Consider the following 16,226-nt stretch of genomic DNA (forward strand, 5'->3'; position numbering starts at 1 on the left):
AAGACCTTTTAGAACTAACACCCAAAAAAGATGTCCTTTTCATTATAGGGGACTGGAATGCAAAAGTAGGAAGTCAAGAAACACCTGGAATAACAGGCAAATTTGGCCTTGGAGTACGGAATGAAGCAGGGCAAAGGTTAATAGAGTTTTGCCAAGAGAACGCACTGGTCATAGCAAACACCCTCTTCCAACAACACAAGAGAAGACTCTACACATGGACATCACCAGATGGTCAACACTGAAATCAGATTGATTATATTCTTTGCAGCCAAAGAGGGAGACGCGCTATACAATCAGCAAAAACAAGACCGGGAGCTGACTGTGGCTCAGATCATGAACTCCTTATTGTCAAATTCAGACTTAAATTGAAGAAAGCAGGGAAAACCACTAGACCATTCAGGTATGACCTAAATCAAATCCCTTATGACTATACAGTGGAAGTGAGAAATAGAAATAGGGACTCAATCTGATAGACAGAGTGCCTGATGAACTATGGACGGAGGTTCTTGACATTGAACAGGAGACAGGAATCAAGACCATCCCCATGGAAAACAAATGCATAAAGGCAAAATGGTTGTTTGAGGAGGCCTTACAAATAGCTGTGGAAAAAGAGGAGTGAAAAGCAAAGGAGAAAAGGAAAGTTATTCCCATTTGAATACAGAGTTCCAAAGAATAGCAAGGAGACATAAGAAAGCCTTCCTCAGTGATCAATGCAAAGAAATAGAGGAAAACAATAGAATGGGAAATACTAGAGATCTCTTCAAGAAAATTAGAGATAGCAAGGGCACAATTCATGTAAAGATGGGCTCAATAAAGGACAGAAATGGTATGGACCTAACAGAAGCATAAGATATTAAGAAGTGATGGCAAGAATACACAGAACAACTGTACAAAAAAGATCTTCACAACCCAGACAATCACAATGGTGTGATCACTCACCTAGAGTCAGACATTCTGGGATGGGAAGTCACATGGACCTTAGAAGGCATCACTATGAACAAAGCTAGTGGAGGTGATGGAATTCCAGTTGAGCTATTTAAAATCCTGAAAGATGATGCTGTGAAAGTGCTGCACTCAATATGCCAGCAAATTTGGAAAACTCAGTAGTGGCCACGGGACTGAAAAAAGTCAGTTTTCATTCCAATCCCAAAGAAAGGCAATCCCAAAGAATGCTCAAACTACTGCATTATTGCACTCATCTCACATGCTAGTAAAGTAATGCTCAAAATTCTCCAAGCAAGTCTTCAGCAATACATGAACCACGTGAACTTCCAGATGTTCAAACTGGACTTACAAAAGGCAGAGGAACCAGAAATCAAATTGCCAACATCTGCTGGATCATCGAAAAAGCAAGAGAGTTCCAGAAAAACATCTATTCTTGGTTTATTGACTATGCCAAAGCCTTCAACTGTGTGGATTACAATAAACTTTGGAAAGTTCTGAAAGATACTGGAATACCAGACCACCTGACCTGCTTCTTGAGAAACCTGTATGCCGATCAGGAAGCAACAGTTAGAAGTGGATATGGAACAACAGACTGGTTCCAAATAGGAAAAGGAGTATGTAAAAAAAAAAAAGTGGGTTTTTTTTTTTTTTTTTTGAACAAGGGGATCAAAAGCATCAATTTTTTGACTCTCAACTTTGTTCACAGTCCCACTCCCACATCCATACATGACCACTGGAAAAAACAAAAAAGTGATGGGAACAGATGCCAAGATCTTAGTTTTCTGAATGTTGACCTTTAAGCCAACTTTTTCACTCTTGTCTTTCACTTTCATCAAGAGGTTTCTTAGTTCCTCTTCACTTTCTGCCATAAGGGTGGTGTCATTTGCATATCTGAGGTTATTGATATTTCCTCCGGCAATCTTGATTCCAGCTTGTGCTTCTTCCAGCCCAGCATTTTTCATGATGTACTCTACATATAAGTACTCAAAATCCTGCATAATATTATGTACAGTTTGACTGTCCTTCACAATAATGTAGAAAGGACATTGGCTGGTGGACAAAGATTTGGATCTCAGCTCCCAACCTGTCAATGACTTGGTATCTAACCTGACATGTCTGTGCCTCAATTTCTTCATTTGCAAAAATGAGATTAGAATTAAAGGATTGGTTACTTCCAATTCTAATAATTATGAGACCAGAGAACTTGGAGGATCCCATCAGACATCTCTCTTTACTAATCAGAGGAGCCTGTGGGTTTTATAAAGAGAAGAAGGCATTTCTTGCTTATTTAGTTTACCTCTCTTCTTTAATCTAGTTCTGCAATTAAGGATTTCAAGGAAGTGAAACTGAGTCACCTTCTTGAAATTTCTTGACCTTTTAGAACTCACATGCAGCACCAAGTTCTTTTTCATTCTCACACCATTTTGACCTGTACTGGTCCCCATTTGTTGAATAACTTTGAATACATATCTGTATCATTCTGTTGACATAATATACCTTGGAGTCTCTCTTTGTAGCTAGGCACAATTATCTTTTAAATTAAATAGAGGGCTCCTTCACTACAGGGAATATATGTCATATATTTTATCTATTTGTTTGACCTCATAGTACTTAACACAAAAATGGAGGCACAATATTAGAATACATAGACTCTTAAACGTTTATGTCTAGAATTGGCTTAATAAAATTACATGTCCCAATGTATGTAATTTATTTATATATTACATACCAGTACACTAAACTACTGGCAACCCATTTCAGCATTCTTGCCTGGAAATCCCATGGACAGAGGGGCCTGGTGGGCTATAGTCCATGGGGTCACAAAAAGAGTTGGACATGACTTAGTAGCTAAACAATGACAGAAACACTATGCTAATATTGTATGTGCATTATAAAACATGGAAAAATTGAAATCATATTAATGTAAATGGAAGTTCTGACATTTTGTTACCAAACACTAATAGATCCCCTCTAGCACTGACTTTAGAAATCACTAATTTATACAGGTCTTTTCAAAAGGAAGAGCTTAGAGGCTTGTACAGAGATGTCTTAGAGACTGTTTCAGTAGTGAAAACAGGAAACTGTAGTGAGAGCTCTGATGTTTGCTACTTGCCACCCACCCACACTCATTTGCTTCAACCTGGTAACTTCAATATTTAACTGTTTTTCACACTATGGATTTATGAAATGTTGTTTATGTACAAAGAGTTATATTACAAATCATGTATTTTAAAATCATAATATGAATTATTATTTCCATTTAAAGTGTATAAACACAGACAATAATTTATCAAGTTCATACCAATTAAAGGTTAATAACTCTTGGTTGTTTGCAATTAAGCCCACTGCATTTTCATTTATTTAAGAAATATTTTCTAAGACCTGTTATGTACCAGCACAGAAACTCTTATTAATCCATTATATTTTTCAGTATATCATTCCTTCTCTAAACATAAAATAGCAAAGATTACGTAACTGTGTTTAGGAAGTCATTTTAACATTTCAAAGTGGGTTAATGTAGGAAAAAAACAAAAGCAAGTCTGTTTAGAAAATTATTTCCTAAAAAAAATATACAGTCCAGAAGTCTAAAAAATACTGATAAATTTAAATGTATAAGAATTTAAAACTTCACACCAAAGTCAAGTTAAAAGACAAGCAATAAGCTTGGAAACTTTTGCAACATAAATAATGAACAGAGGTTTATTTATAACATATAAAGAGCTCCAATAAATCAATGCAAATGTGACAACTGGCCAACAAAGAAGCAAAGGTATCAATATGAATTTCATAGAAAAATAAGTACAATTAGTCTACAAATATATGGAAAAATATAATGCAAATTAAAATAAAAAGATAACATCATCCACTCAAATACATACAAAATAACATATTGATTATATCTATGATTCACAAAATGTATGGGAACATTATCACATTTCTATACTAATGTCAAAAATAAATTTGAGAGAGTTTTAAAGAGACAATTTGGAAGGGTCAATCAAAAATAAAAATATGCATTTTTTTTCACCCTAGAATTCTACTTCTAATAATGTACACTGCAGAAAACTGAACATTTGCACACAGCACTTTTTGCAGTGAAAACCTGAGGAAATGTGCATATAGCAGAAAAATAAATTAAAACATGCATCAATTTTATGGACTAATACAACTTTAAAAAATAACATTTCTTTAGGTTTTAGAAAATGAAGAAATATTAGCAAAAACCAAAAGGCATGGCAATCTGTATGATAGGATTTCATTTGTTTACTCCTCCACACTGAAGCAACAAAAGAATATAGGGTTTGTTTTTGTAAATATGAATATGTCTGTGTCTGTGTATGCACATAAACCACAGTCTAACAAGAGTGACCTAGAGAGAGAGAAGTAGAATGGACAAACAGAAAGTTTTGATTTAAACTCTTTTCTATTCTTTTTGTTTGAACTGTTACAAAAGGCTGCTTTGTTATTTTAATTTAAACATCTAATGCACACACTGAAATAGACACCCTCATATTCTCTCATTTCTCTCATTTTGTTGTGCACACACAGATGAGCACAGAAAATATAACCTTAGACCTAAAGATTGAGTGAAAGTTTGTAAAATGATTGGTCTGACAAAAATTAATAATAGTCATAACCACAGTGGTGAATAAAAAAGGTCTTTGAAACTTTCCTTTTTGTAACAAAATCTTCCTTGGCCCATCAATTCTTCAAGGATAGCAACCACGTAAATAGGTGGGAAAGAGGCAAGAGATGAAATTTTAAGTACTTATTATGCATCAAAGACATGGCTAACATTTTACCTATATAATCTCATTTAATACCCATTCCTTCATAGTGAGGTAAATTTTACTATTTTTCTTTATAGATGAGATATTTGTGACTCAAAGAGGCTAAGTAACTTACTCAAGGTTATTAACCAGAAAATCCTGAAGCCCGAATTTTAGTTGAGTCTTATTCCAAAATCAGCCTTATTAGTCAAGGTCTTAGCAGGAATGGAAAAGACATGGGTTTGATCCCTGGGTCAAGAAGATTCCCTGGAGAAGGAAATGGCAAACCACTATAGTATTCTTGCCTGGAGAATCCCCATGGACAGAGGAGCCTGGTCAGCTGCAGTCCATGGGGTTGCAAAGAGTTGGATGCAACTGAACAACTAAACACACATACATGCCAGTATTCTAGCCTGGAAAATCCCATGGACAGAGGAGCCTGGCAGGTTGTAGTCCATGGGGGTCACAAAAGAGTCAGACATAACTTAGCAACTAAACAACAACAACAGGAATCAGGAATAGCATATGTGAATTGGATAATTTGAAGAGTTTAGAGAGGGGCAATTTATTAAAATTGGGCATGATGTAGGAAAGACACAAAGGATAGTGTTTTTCCCAGTGGTACTCTCCAAAGCTGAAACTGCAGAGAGCAGGAGTGGTTATGGGAAGACAGCGCTTTGAAAAAGCCATCTCTAGGAGCTGTGACCTTCCCTTTAAGATACTGGCTCTCTCAGGAAGTTCTAATCACTTAGAGTAATATAATGTCAATGTGTTAAGGGATTCCTCTTGTAATTAAGTCTGACTTTCCAGAGGCTTATTTTAGAACATCCAAATGAAAGAGGAATTAAAGGATGGAAGTCACCAATCGAGGTTTTGCTGCTAATTTAAAAGCTTCACTCTTAAGACTATTCCCTTACACAAGACATTGAAATCTTCTTTTAAAACTTTTATTTTCTTTTATGAATCTCCATAGTGATACTGTGAATGCATTGATACAGCCCGGTCTCTAGAACCATCCAATAATTGGATAAGCAAAGAAATTTTTTCTGCCTCTTTCTTGTTTCTATTTCCTGATTGAAAACAGATCACTGTTCATTAGGATCTCATCAGATGGAGAAGCGCAGAAGAAAAATAACTGGAAGCTCTCCCACTGATTTGACTTCTATTATGAGCAAATACATAGAAATTTAAGGGATCTTAAAAGACCAGAACAATAAAGGTGTTTAAAAATTATTTTGGCACTGTATGAACAGAGGATAACTTGGGCATTGGGATGCATAGAGGCCATTTGTGAGAGGAAAAATCCCAGACCAGCAGACAAAATATGTGAAATAAACCCATGTTTTATTTAATGAGAAATGATGTTTGAAGTGCAGGTGATTTATACTAAACTTTGTGTGCATAATAGGAAAGTGAAATGAATTTGAGTTTCTACTTTAGGTAAATACAAAAAAGAGAAGAGCACAAAATGCTAAAGTTTATGAAAAACAAGTCAGAGTTTTTAAAAATAGGAACCATTAAATCACTGGAGATGGGAAAAATAAATTTATCATTAGTATCCAATTCAAAGATTCAAAAAAAGGGATCATGACAATATACTGAAAGGACAATGGCATTTTAAAGTACAGAGTTATCGAAACACAGATGAGCTAACAAAAACTGTTAAGAAAGTGTTCTCTCCTTTGAAATGTAAAACTATACCTGAATCAGTAAAACTTGTAAAATGGTTTTCAACCATGCATAAACAAAATATAGAATATTTAGCTACAGTATTAAATATTCCCCACAGTGTTCTGCATTTTTCACAGTAAATATACAGGCAATTGAGTATATTTATGTATGATCTGAAAATTGTCTTCAGTTCTTCTGTAGACTCGGTATGCTCTGCAAGAATGGCAAAGTAAGCAATTCTATCCTTTTTTTGAGGAAGGTGTGAGTGAGTGAAAGTCACTCAGTTGTGTCCAATTCTGCAACCCCATGGACTGTAGCCTGCCAGGCTCCTCTGTCCATGGAATTCCCCAGGTAAGAATCCTGCAGTGGGTAGTCTTTCCCTTCTCCAGGGGATCTTCCCCACCTAGGGATCCAACCCAGGTCTCCTGCATTGCAGGCAGATTCTTTACCACCTGAGCCACCAGGGAAGACCATGGTGGAAGAATGAAGGTGTCAGCAGACATTTAGCATGAGTTTGGTCATCAGAGATCCCTTTAATGCCAACAGACAAAAGGTAGCAGTGCAATATTGTGATGACTTTAGTGTTTCCATGGCATCACCATCCCCAAAGGCAGATAATAGAGCATAATGTTTATAAGTGAGACTTTATTTCTAATTTCCACATCTATAATAATTGGAATAATAGGACTTACTAAGGCTGTTGCATACAGCTGCATAAGCTGTGCCCGCCACAAAACCAAAGGATGCCACCAGGTGGTCCTGCCACTCATTATGCATCAGGCATTGCTCTAGGTATTTTAGGTATTAACTCATCTGCAATCCCCCTAGCAACCTGTGAAGTAAGGATCAGTATTAACTCCAGTTCACAGGTGAGGAAACTAAGATATGGAAAGGTTAATGTTAAATAACTTCTTATATTTAAGTTATCAACAACTTAATGAGAACAACTTATTAAGAATCAACAACCAACGACAGAAGATTTTTTTTCCAGTTTATGTAAATAACCTTCAGAAGCTGAAGAATGTGAAAAATCAAATTTAGTATCTTAATAGTACAGGGGGTACTTAAATCAGAGGAGTTCCATCTGTTGATACAGCATTATTCTAATTAGGTACTGTGATGCAGGAGAAGCTCTATTAACTAACCTCCTCTTTTCTCATTCAGCAGATTAACTATTTCATAAAGCATACTGGTAGCTATTCATAATATACCATGTTCTTTTTTTTTCATAATATACCATATTCTTTGTAACTGGTAAGCTAACAACACTGTACTTCACCATTTCTATCAATATAGCTGAATGCTTTATAATAGTTGTATTTACTCCTAACCTGATATATTCCCTTTTACTTGGTCCTTTGCTTGCATCATTCAGTTAAGTACATCCAAACCAATGGAATTGTTATACACTTTGCTGACACTTGTGATGGTTAATGTATAAACTTGTCCAGGCTAAGAAATACCCAGATATCTGGTAAAACATTATTTCTAAATGTTTCTATGAAGGTATCTCCAGGAAAGTTTAGCATTTGAATTGGTAGACAGAGTAAAGAAGATTGTTCTCCCTAGTGTGGGTGGACATGGACAATCCCCTGAGGAGCTGAATACAACAAAAAGGCAAAGGAAGGCAAATGATGTCTCACTGCTTGAGATGAGACATCCATCTTCTCCTGCCCTATGACATCAGTGCTCCTGGGTCCCTGGCATTTGGACTCACACTAAGTTATAATAACAACTTCCCTGGTTCTCCAGCTTGTAGACGGAAGATTGTGAGACTTCTCAACTTCCACAGTCTTGTGAGCCAATTTCTAGAATAAATATATACGTATATATACACATACATGTATAGATGTGTGTGTGTGTGTATAGTTATTGTTCAGATGCTAAGTCATCAAAAGTTAGCAAGAGACGTCCAACTCTTTAGTGACCCCATGAACTGCAGACCCCCAGGCTTCTCTGTCCTTGGGATTTCCCAGGGAAGAATACTGAAGAGGGTTGTCATTTTCTTCTCCAGGAGATCTTCCCAACCCAGGGATCGAACCCACATCTTCAGTGTCTTCTTGCATTGGCAGGCAGTTCTTTACTACTGAGCCACCAGGGAAGCCCCCATATATATGTGTGAAGTGAAGTCGCTCAGTCGTGTCCGACTCTTTGCGACCCCATGGCCTGTAGCCTACCACGCTCCTCCATCCATGGGATTTTCCAGGCAAGAGTACTGGAGTGGGTTGGCATTTCCTTCTCCAATATATATGTGTACATATTAATATATGTGTATATATTAATATTTTATATATATCTATGTTTATCTATATATCTCCTATTGGTTCTTTCTCTGGAGAACCCTGACGAATAACAACACTTGAAAAGTTAACTTGAAAAATGATGTTGAGAGTTTGGCATTGACATGTACATACTGCTATATTTAAAATAAAATGCCTTCCATGAAAAAATAAAATAAAAGATGTTGAATTTAGTCTAAATGAACAAAATATTAAAGTCTGGGAAAGAACTTAATTACTATATCTATACTCCAAGAAAAAAACAATTAGTATATATTTAAATATTTTATGTATAAGCCTACTGTTTGTATTTATCATGTTATAAAATCTGACTCTAATTAACTTGTTCAAATAAAAAAAGATTTTAGGCAAACATTTAATAAAAAAGAAAGTAGGATTTTTCTGTATATATGCTCAGTCACTCTGTCATGTCCAACTCTTTGCGACCTTAAGGAATGAGGCCGCCGCAAGGCTCCTCTGTCCATAAGGATCTGGATTCTCCAGGCAAGAATATCAGAGTGGGTTGCCACACCCTCCTCCAAGGGATCTTCCCAACCCAGGGATCAAACCCAGGTAACCTGCATTGCTGGCAGATTGTTTACCATCTGAACCACCAGGGAAGCCCAAAAATACTGGAGTGGGTAAGTCTATTACTTCTTCAGGGGAACTTCCAGATCCAGGAACTGAACCAGGGTTCCTGCATTGCAGTCAGGTTCTTTACCAGCTGAGCTACCTGAAAAGCCCTATTCTGTATATACCTAGTCATTATGACATGTCCACCTGAAGTTTATCCTACGATAGTGACCCCAAGGTTGTTTTTCAATACTTTCATAGCAGAGTTCACATATCTAATGTCCAAATGATTAATGCATTTTGCACAAGCTGTAAATCTATCTTACTTTCTTACTTTTTATCTTCAGGGATGTAGGCATTATTATGAAGTTTTGTGATGAATGTTTGATGTTTGCTTTGAAAGACACACAGAATCTTTATTATATTATGAACATTCTGTTTTGTATCTTAAAAACATGTACTAGCCTCATAACTCCCTCTCCTCAGTTTCTCCAAATCTGAATACAGATAGTTAGAGTTGTTTAAAAAAATATTAGACCACCATTGAGTGATTTTCTTGCACAGACTCTGGAAAAAAATTCCAAAAGGAGTTTATTAAGATTATGTTTGCAAAGAAACTTAATTGTCAAGGTAAATATTTTGTGAGGGCAGCATTCACTAGCTCTCTATGCTTAAAATAAAGTTACATGCTCTTATATAACTTATTCAAGTAATCCTTTTATCATCATTAAATGAATTCAAAATACCTTCTAATTTTGAAAAATATATAATTCAAATGAACAATGATCTCTTAAAGATGGCTTCTTTAAGTATTGGGGGGATATTTAACTCCTCACCATAGTCAGCAGAGCTCCAGTCATATTTTGGGCTTTTGCTGATACACATGGAAGGAATTATTCTGTTTCATAGCCTAGTCAATTCTACTTATCCTTAAAGTATCAGCTTAAGATCACAATGTTGTCCCTTACCATTCTGCTCCATATCATTTTCCATACTAACCACATAGAAATCATGTGTCCTTAATTGTTTAAATAGTACTTATTTCACTCTTTCAATAAAATCAGCCAAATATATGATTAAGTATGAATATTTTTGTCTTCAGAAAGCTTTGCTACACAAATAATTTAAACAGAAGAAGTTTCTTAGACTCCATATCCTTAGCTTTGTTTTGCCATGAGATCTAGTATGTATCCAAATCTAGTTTATTAGGAAAATAATCTGGTGATTAAGGTTATTGGCCTGGTTGTAAGAAAACACACACACACACAATGATGCCTTAAGTAGAACCATTATATAATGGAGGAATATCAAGTAACTTATAAACCTTACATGCAGATTGGAGAATCAGGATTAGGAATAAAAAGGAGGCTATGGGACAGAACAGAACACATCTGGTAATGATTCAACATCTGACACCCACTATCATCCCTGGACTTTTAATTTCATCACTGTTGCTGTACATGACATACCACCAACACTAGAATGAATAGCTTTTAAATTCCTATTTAATTTTTAAATCACTCTTCTAGTTTCATTAGTCTCATTCTTCTAGTTTCAGGAAGAGATTTGATCAACAATGTCATTCTGATTATTTGGAAGGGGATGAACTGGGAATATGACACCCCCTTGGATCTTCAATCCAGTTCAGTTCAGTCGCTCAGTCATGTCTGACTCTTTGTGACCCCATGGACTGCAGCACGTCAGGCATCCCTGTCACCAACTCCCAGAGTTTACTCAAATTCATGTCCATTGAGTTGGTAATGCCATCCAACCATCTCATCCTCTGTTGTCCCCTTCTCCACCTGCCTTCAATCTTTCCCAACATCAGGGTCTTTTCCAATGATTTGGTTCTTCACATCATGTGGTCAAAGTATTGGAGTTTCAGCTTCAGCATCAGTCCTTCCAATGAATATTCAGGACTGATTTCCTTTAGGATGGAATGGTTGGAATTCCTTGCAGTCCAAGGGACTCTCAAGAATCTTCTTCAACACCATGGATCAAAAGCATCAATTCTTCAGTGCTTAGTTTTCTTTATTGTCCAATTCTCACATCCATACATGACTACTGGAAAAACCATAGCTTTGACTAGACAGACGTTTGTTGGCAAAGAAATGTCTCTGCTTTTTAATATGCTATCTATATTGGTCATAACTTTTCTACCAAGGAGCAAGGGTCTTTTAATTTCATGGCTGCAGTCACCATCTGCATGTAATTTTGGAGCCCCCAAAACTAAAGTCAGTCACTGTTTCCATTGTTTCCCCATCTATTTGCCATGAAGTGATGGGACCAGATGCCGTGATCTTAGTTTTCTGAATGTTGAGTTTTAATCCAACTTTTTCACTCTCCTCTTTGACTTTCATCAAGAGGCTTTTTAGTTCCTCTGCACTTTCTGCCATAAGGGTGGTGTCATCTGCATACTGGAGGTTATTGATATTTCTCCCGGCAATTTTGATCCCAGCTTGTGCTTTGTCCAGCCCAGCATTTCTCTTGATGTACTCTGCATGTAAGCTAAATAAGTAGGGTGACAATATACAGCCTTGACATACTCCTTTCCCAATTTGGAACCAGGCTGTTGTTTCAACTTCAGTTCTAACTGTTGCTTCCTGACCTGCATACGGATTTCTCAGGAGGCATGTCAAGTGGTCTGGCATTCACATCCCTTTAAGAATTTTCCACAATTTGTTGTGATCCACACAGTCAAATGCTTTGGCATAGTCAATAAACAGAAATAGATGTTTTTATGGAACTCTCTTGCTTTTTCGATGATCCAGCAGATGTTGGCAATGCGATCTCTGATTCCTTTGCCTTTTCTAAATCCAGCTTGAATGTCTGGAAGTTCATGGTTCACATACAGTTGAAGATTGGCTTAGAGAATTTTCAGTATTACTTTGCTAGTGTGTGAGATGAGTGCAATTGTGCGGTAGTTTGAGCATTCTTTGGCATTGCCTTTCTCTGGGATTCAGATGAAAACTGACCTTTTCCAGTCTTATGGTCACTGCTGAGTATTCCAAATTTGGTGGCATATTCAATGCAGCCCTTTCACAGCATCATCTTTTATGATTTGAAATAGCTCAACTGGAATTCCATCACTTCTACTAGCTTTGTTCATAGTGATGCTTCCTAAGGCCCCCTTGACCTCACATTCCAGGATGTCTGGCTCTAGGTGAGTGATCACACATTTGTGATTATCTGGGTTGTGAAGATCTTTTTTGTATAGTTCTTCTGTGTATTCTTGCTGCCACTTCTTAATATCTTCTGCTTCTGTTAGGTCCACACCATTTCTGTCCTTTATCGAGCCCATCTTTACATGAAATGTTCCCTTGGTATCTCTAATTGTCATGAAGAGATCTCTAGTCTTTCCCATTCTGTTGCTTTCCTCTATTTCTTTGCATTGATCACTGAGGAAGGCTTTCTTATCTCTCCTTGCTATTCTTTGAACTCTGCATTCAAATGGGAATAACTTTCCTTTTCTCCTTTGCTTTTCACTTCTCTTCTTTTCACAGCTATTTGTAAGGCCTCCTCAGACAGCCATTTTGTCTTTATGCATTTCTTTTCCATGGGGATGGTCTTGATCCCTGTCTCCTGTACAATGTTAAGAACCTCCATCCATAGTTCATCAGGCACTCTGTCTATCAGATTTAGTCCCTTAAATCTATTTCTCACTTCCACTGTATAGTCATAAGGGATTTTATTTAGGTCATACATGAAAGATCTAGTGGTTTTCCCTGCTTTCTTCAATTTAAGTCTGAATTCATGCAAATAGATGGGGAAACAGTGGCTGCCTTTATTTTGGGGGGCTCCAAAATCACTTCAGATGGTGTTTGCCACCATGAAATGAAAAGATGCTTACTTCTTGGAAGGAAAGTTATGACCAACCTAGACAGCATATTAAAAAGCAGAGACATTACTTTGTCAACAAAGGTCCATCTAGTCAAGGCTATGGTTTTTCCTGTAGTCATGTATGCATGTGAGAGTTGGTCTATAAAGAAAGTTTAGTGCCAAAGAATTGATGCTTTTGACCTGTGGTGTTGGAGAAGACTCTTGAGAGTCCCTTGGACTGCAAGGAGATCCAACCAGTCCATTCTAAAGGAGATCAGTCCTGGGTGTTCATTGGAAGGACTGATGCTGAAGCTGAAGCTCCAATACTTTGGCCACTCATTGGAAAAGACCATGATGTTGGAAAAGATTGAGGGCGGGAGGAGAAGGGGACGACAGAGGATGAGATGGCTGGATGGCATCACCGACTCAATGGGTATGAGCTTGGGTAAACTCTGGGAGTTGGTGATGGACAGGGAGGCCTGGTGTGCTGTGATTCATGGGTTCGCAAAGAGTCGGACATGACTGAGCAAATGAATTGAACTGAACTGAACTTGGCAAGAAGGAGTTCATAATCTGAGCCATAGTCAGCTCCCAATCTTGTTTTAGCTGACTGTATAGAGCTTCTCTATCTTTGGCTGCAAAGAATATAATCAATCTGCTTTCGGTATTGACAATGTAGCGATGTTCATGAATATGTACAGAGTCTTCTCTTGTGTTGTTGAAAGAGTGTGTTGCTATGACCTTGGATCCTATATACCACCAAAATGTATTCAATGGAAGATACCACAAATATATTTCTATACTTAAAATAATGAATAATACCTAGGAGCAAGACCTCATTTTTTTGGAGATATCAGCACAGTAGGTCTAGGTTGAAGACACATCAATACATTACAGAAAGTATTAAATTAAATAGTCCCAGGCTCAGATCTATCTTTACAATTCACAAGCTATGTAGTGAATAACCTAATCCTCTCTGTAGCTAAATCCCCTGTGGGAACACATCTGTTACGAGTTCTAAGCAGCCCTGTCAGTGCTGGTGCTCCATCGCTCAATTGTTTCCAACTGTTTGCAACTCTATGGACTGTAGCCCACCAGGTTCCTCTATCCACAGAATTTTCCAGGCAAGGATACTGGAGTGGGTTGCCATTTCCTACTCTAGGGGGTCTTCCCTACTCAGGGATCAAACCTGCATCTTCTGTATCTCCTGCATTGCAGGCAAGATTCTTTACCATTGCACCACCTTGGAAGCAAACCTATACATTTTTCTAAATGTACCAAATTGCAAGAAGTGACCCTCCCAGACACTGAGCCATTTCTATAGGTGGGAATTATCACCCTCGGTGACCACAGCATAATTATCATGCAATTGTTCATTCTCCGTTGGAGAGGGACTGACTTGTTTTCTGGTAGATAAAATGTAGATGAGATCTTCATCCTGTTTTCCCTAGGTTTTTTAAATGTTAAGATTTGTGACTTAAAAAGAGATGGTTTAAGAAATTATGGTCATGGGAATCATGACCATGAAGAAAGCAGTTTTGGCTTGATAATGGAGGAATGATCTGAAAGCAGAACATAATAAAATTCTATGTTTAAATGACAATTAAGAAATGCCTTTGAGTGAAGTTATGAAAAGAGAAGAGAGAGTGATAGAAGGAGGAGGAGTAAAAGGAAAAGAATGTATGAAAAAAGGAAGAAGAAAGAGGGAACAGAGGAACTTAGTTCCATCGTATGTAACACCCAGGAATCGAACCCAGGTCTCCTGCATTACAGGCAGATTCTTTACCAGCTGAGGCACCAGGGACTCCCAAGAATACTGGTGGGAAGCCTATTCCTTCTCCAAGGATCTTCCCAACTCAGGAATTGAACTGGGGTCTCCTGCATTGCAGGTGGATTCTTTACCAGCTGAGCTCCCAGAGAAGCCCAATTTTATTTAAGCTCCTTAAAATAATAAGTTATGCCAGATGCATATTGAAAGAATACTTGAAATAATCAATTTATATATTAATAGATGAATCAGAGTAGGTAAAATTAGAAATAAGATCTTATGTTAATAATAGATAACTACATTTCATTTTATTATTATTTTTTTAATATTATTTTATTAGTTGGAGGCCAATCACTTTACAAAAGTACTTTAAGGTATGTATTGAGAGAGAAATGTTTTGGAGAGATTGTAAGACATAGGGTGTATCAAATAGATTAAACAAACAAACAAAAAGAGTTAGGAAATTAACTCAGTGTTAGAGAAAACTTGGAGTGAGTTAAAGATAATATCCAAACACCCAGAGAATTTATATACTGAGGAAAACTTCTGCTTTCTTTGGAAATAAACTTTGGAAATCAATTTCCAAGTTTCCATAAATTCAGAATCTAATGACCCTGTGAGAATGTGAAGATAAATTCTCAAAGACTACACTGATTTAACAAGATGAGATTAGTAAGTATTGTTTGATTAAGTCCTTGATCAAACCCTCAGAGACAAATCTTTCAAGGTCTTAACAGGGAAGATTACACTTACTGGTTTCTGCATTGAATATTTGGCAGTGGAACAGAGAGGATTTCCCATACAGACCTTTATTAGAGATAAACTTCTGAAGGAATAATTCACTATACATTATTTAATTAATCTGCACCATGCCCTGGGAAATTAAATTTAGATAAGATTCTCATTTTAGAATGAGAGACTGAATTACAAAAAATAATTAATAGCCTTATGTCATAGATCAGAGCTTAAAGAAAACACAAATTTTTGTCTCCCCAGAGCTGACCTCAGTCAAAGCAGGATAAGCAAATACCTATTCCTGCACTCTGAAGGGCACCGGGAAAGCCCTCAAATGTTTCTCTTCAAAAATATCAACAAGGTATGCAATGTTTTCTTTTGGATCAACAAGATTTTTGATGAACAAGAAAACGTAATGCAAATAAATATCCCTGAGAGGATTAATGCATTACTATGTTAAGGTTTATTAGACAGCGTATTTTCTTTTCATTTTCTACTTAATTAGGTCAAGACAGAATTTGGTTTAAGAACATCTATGTTGACATATTAGAGAGGCAGGTTGTGAAAAGCTGCACAATGAGATATTAGAAAGCATAAAATCCTAATCATATTAAAGAGTCAGTAAAAAAGAATTAAGAAGTGGAGATCACATAGTTAATTGTTTCT

The sequence above is a fragment of the Muntiacus reevesi genome, chromosome 3 (genome assembly GCF_963930625.1).
Source record: "Muntiacus reevesi chromosome 3, mMunRee1.1, whole genome shotgun sequence".
Classification (NCBI taxonomy): domain Eukaryota; kingdom Metazoa; phylum Chordata; class Mammalia; order Artiodactyla; family Cervidae; genus Muntiacus; species Muntiacus reevesi.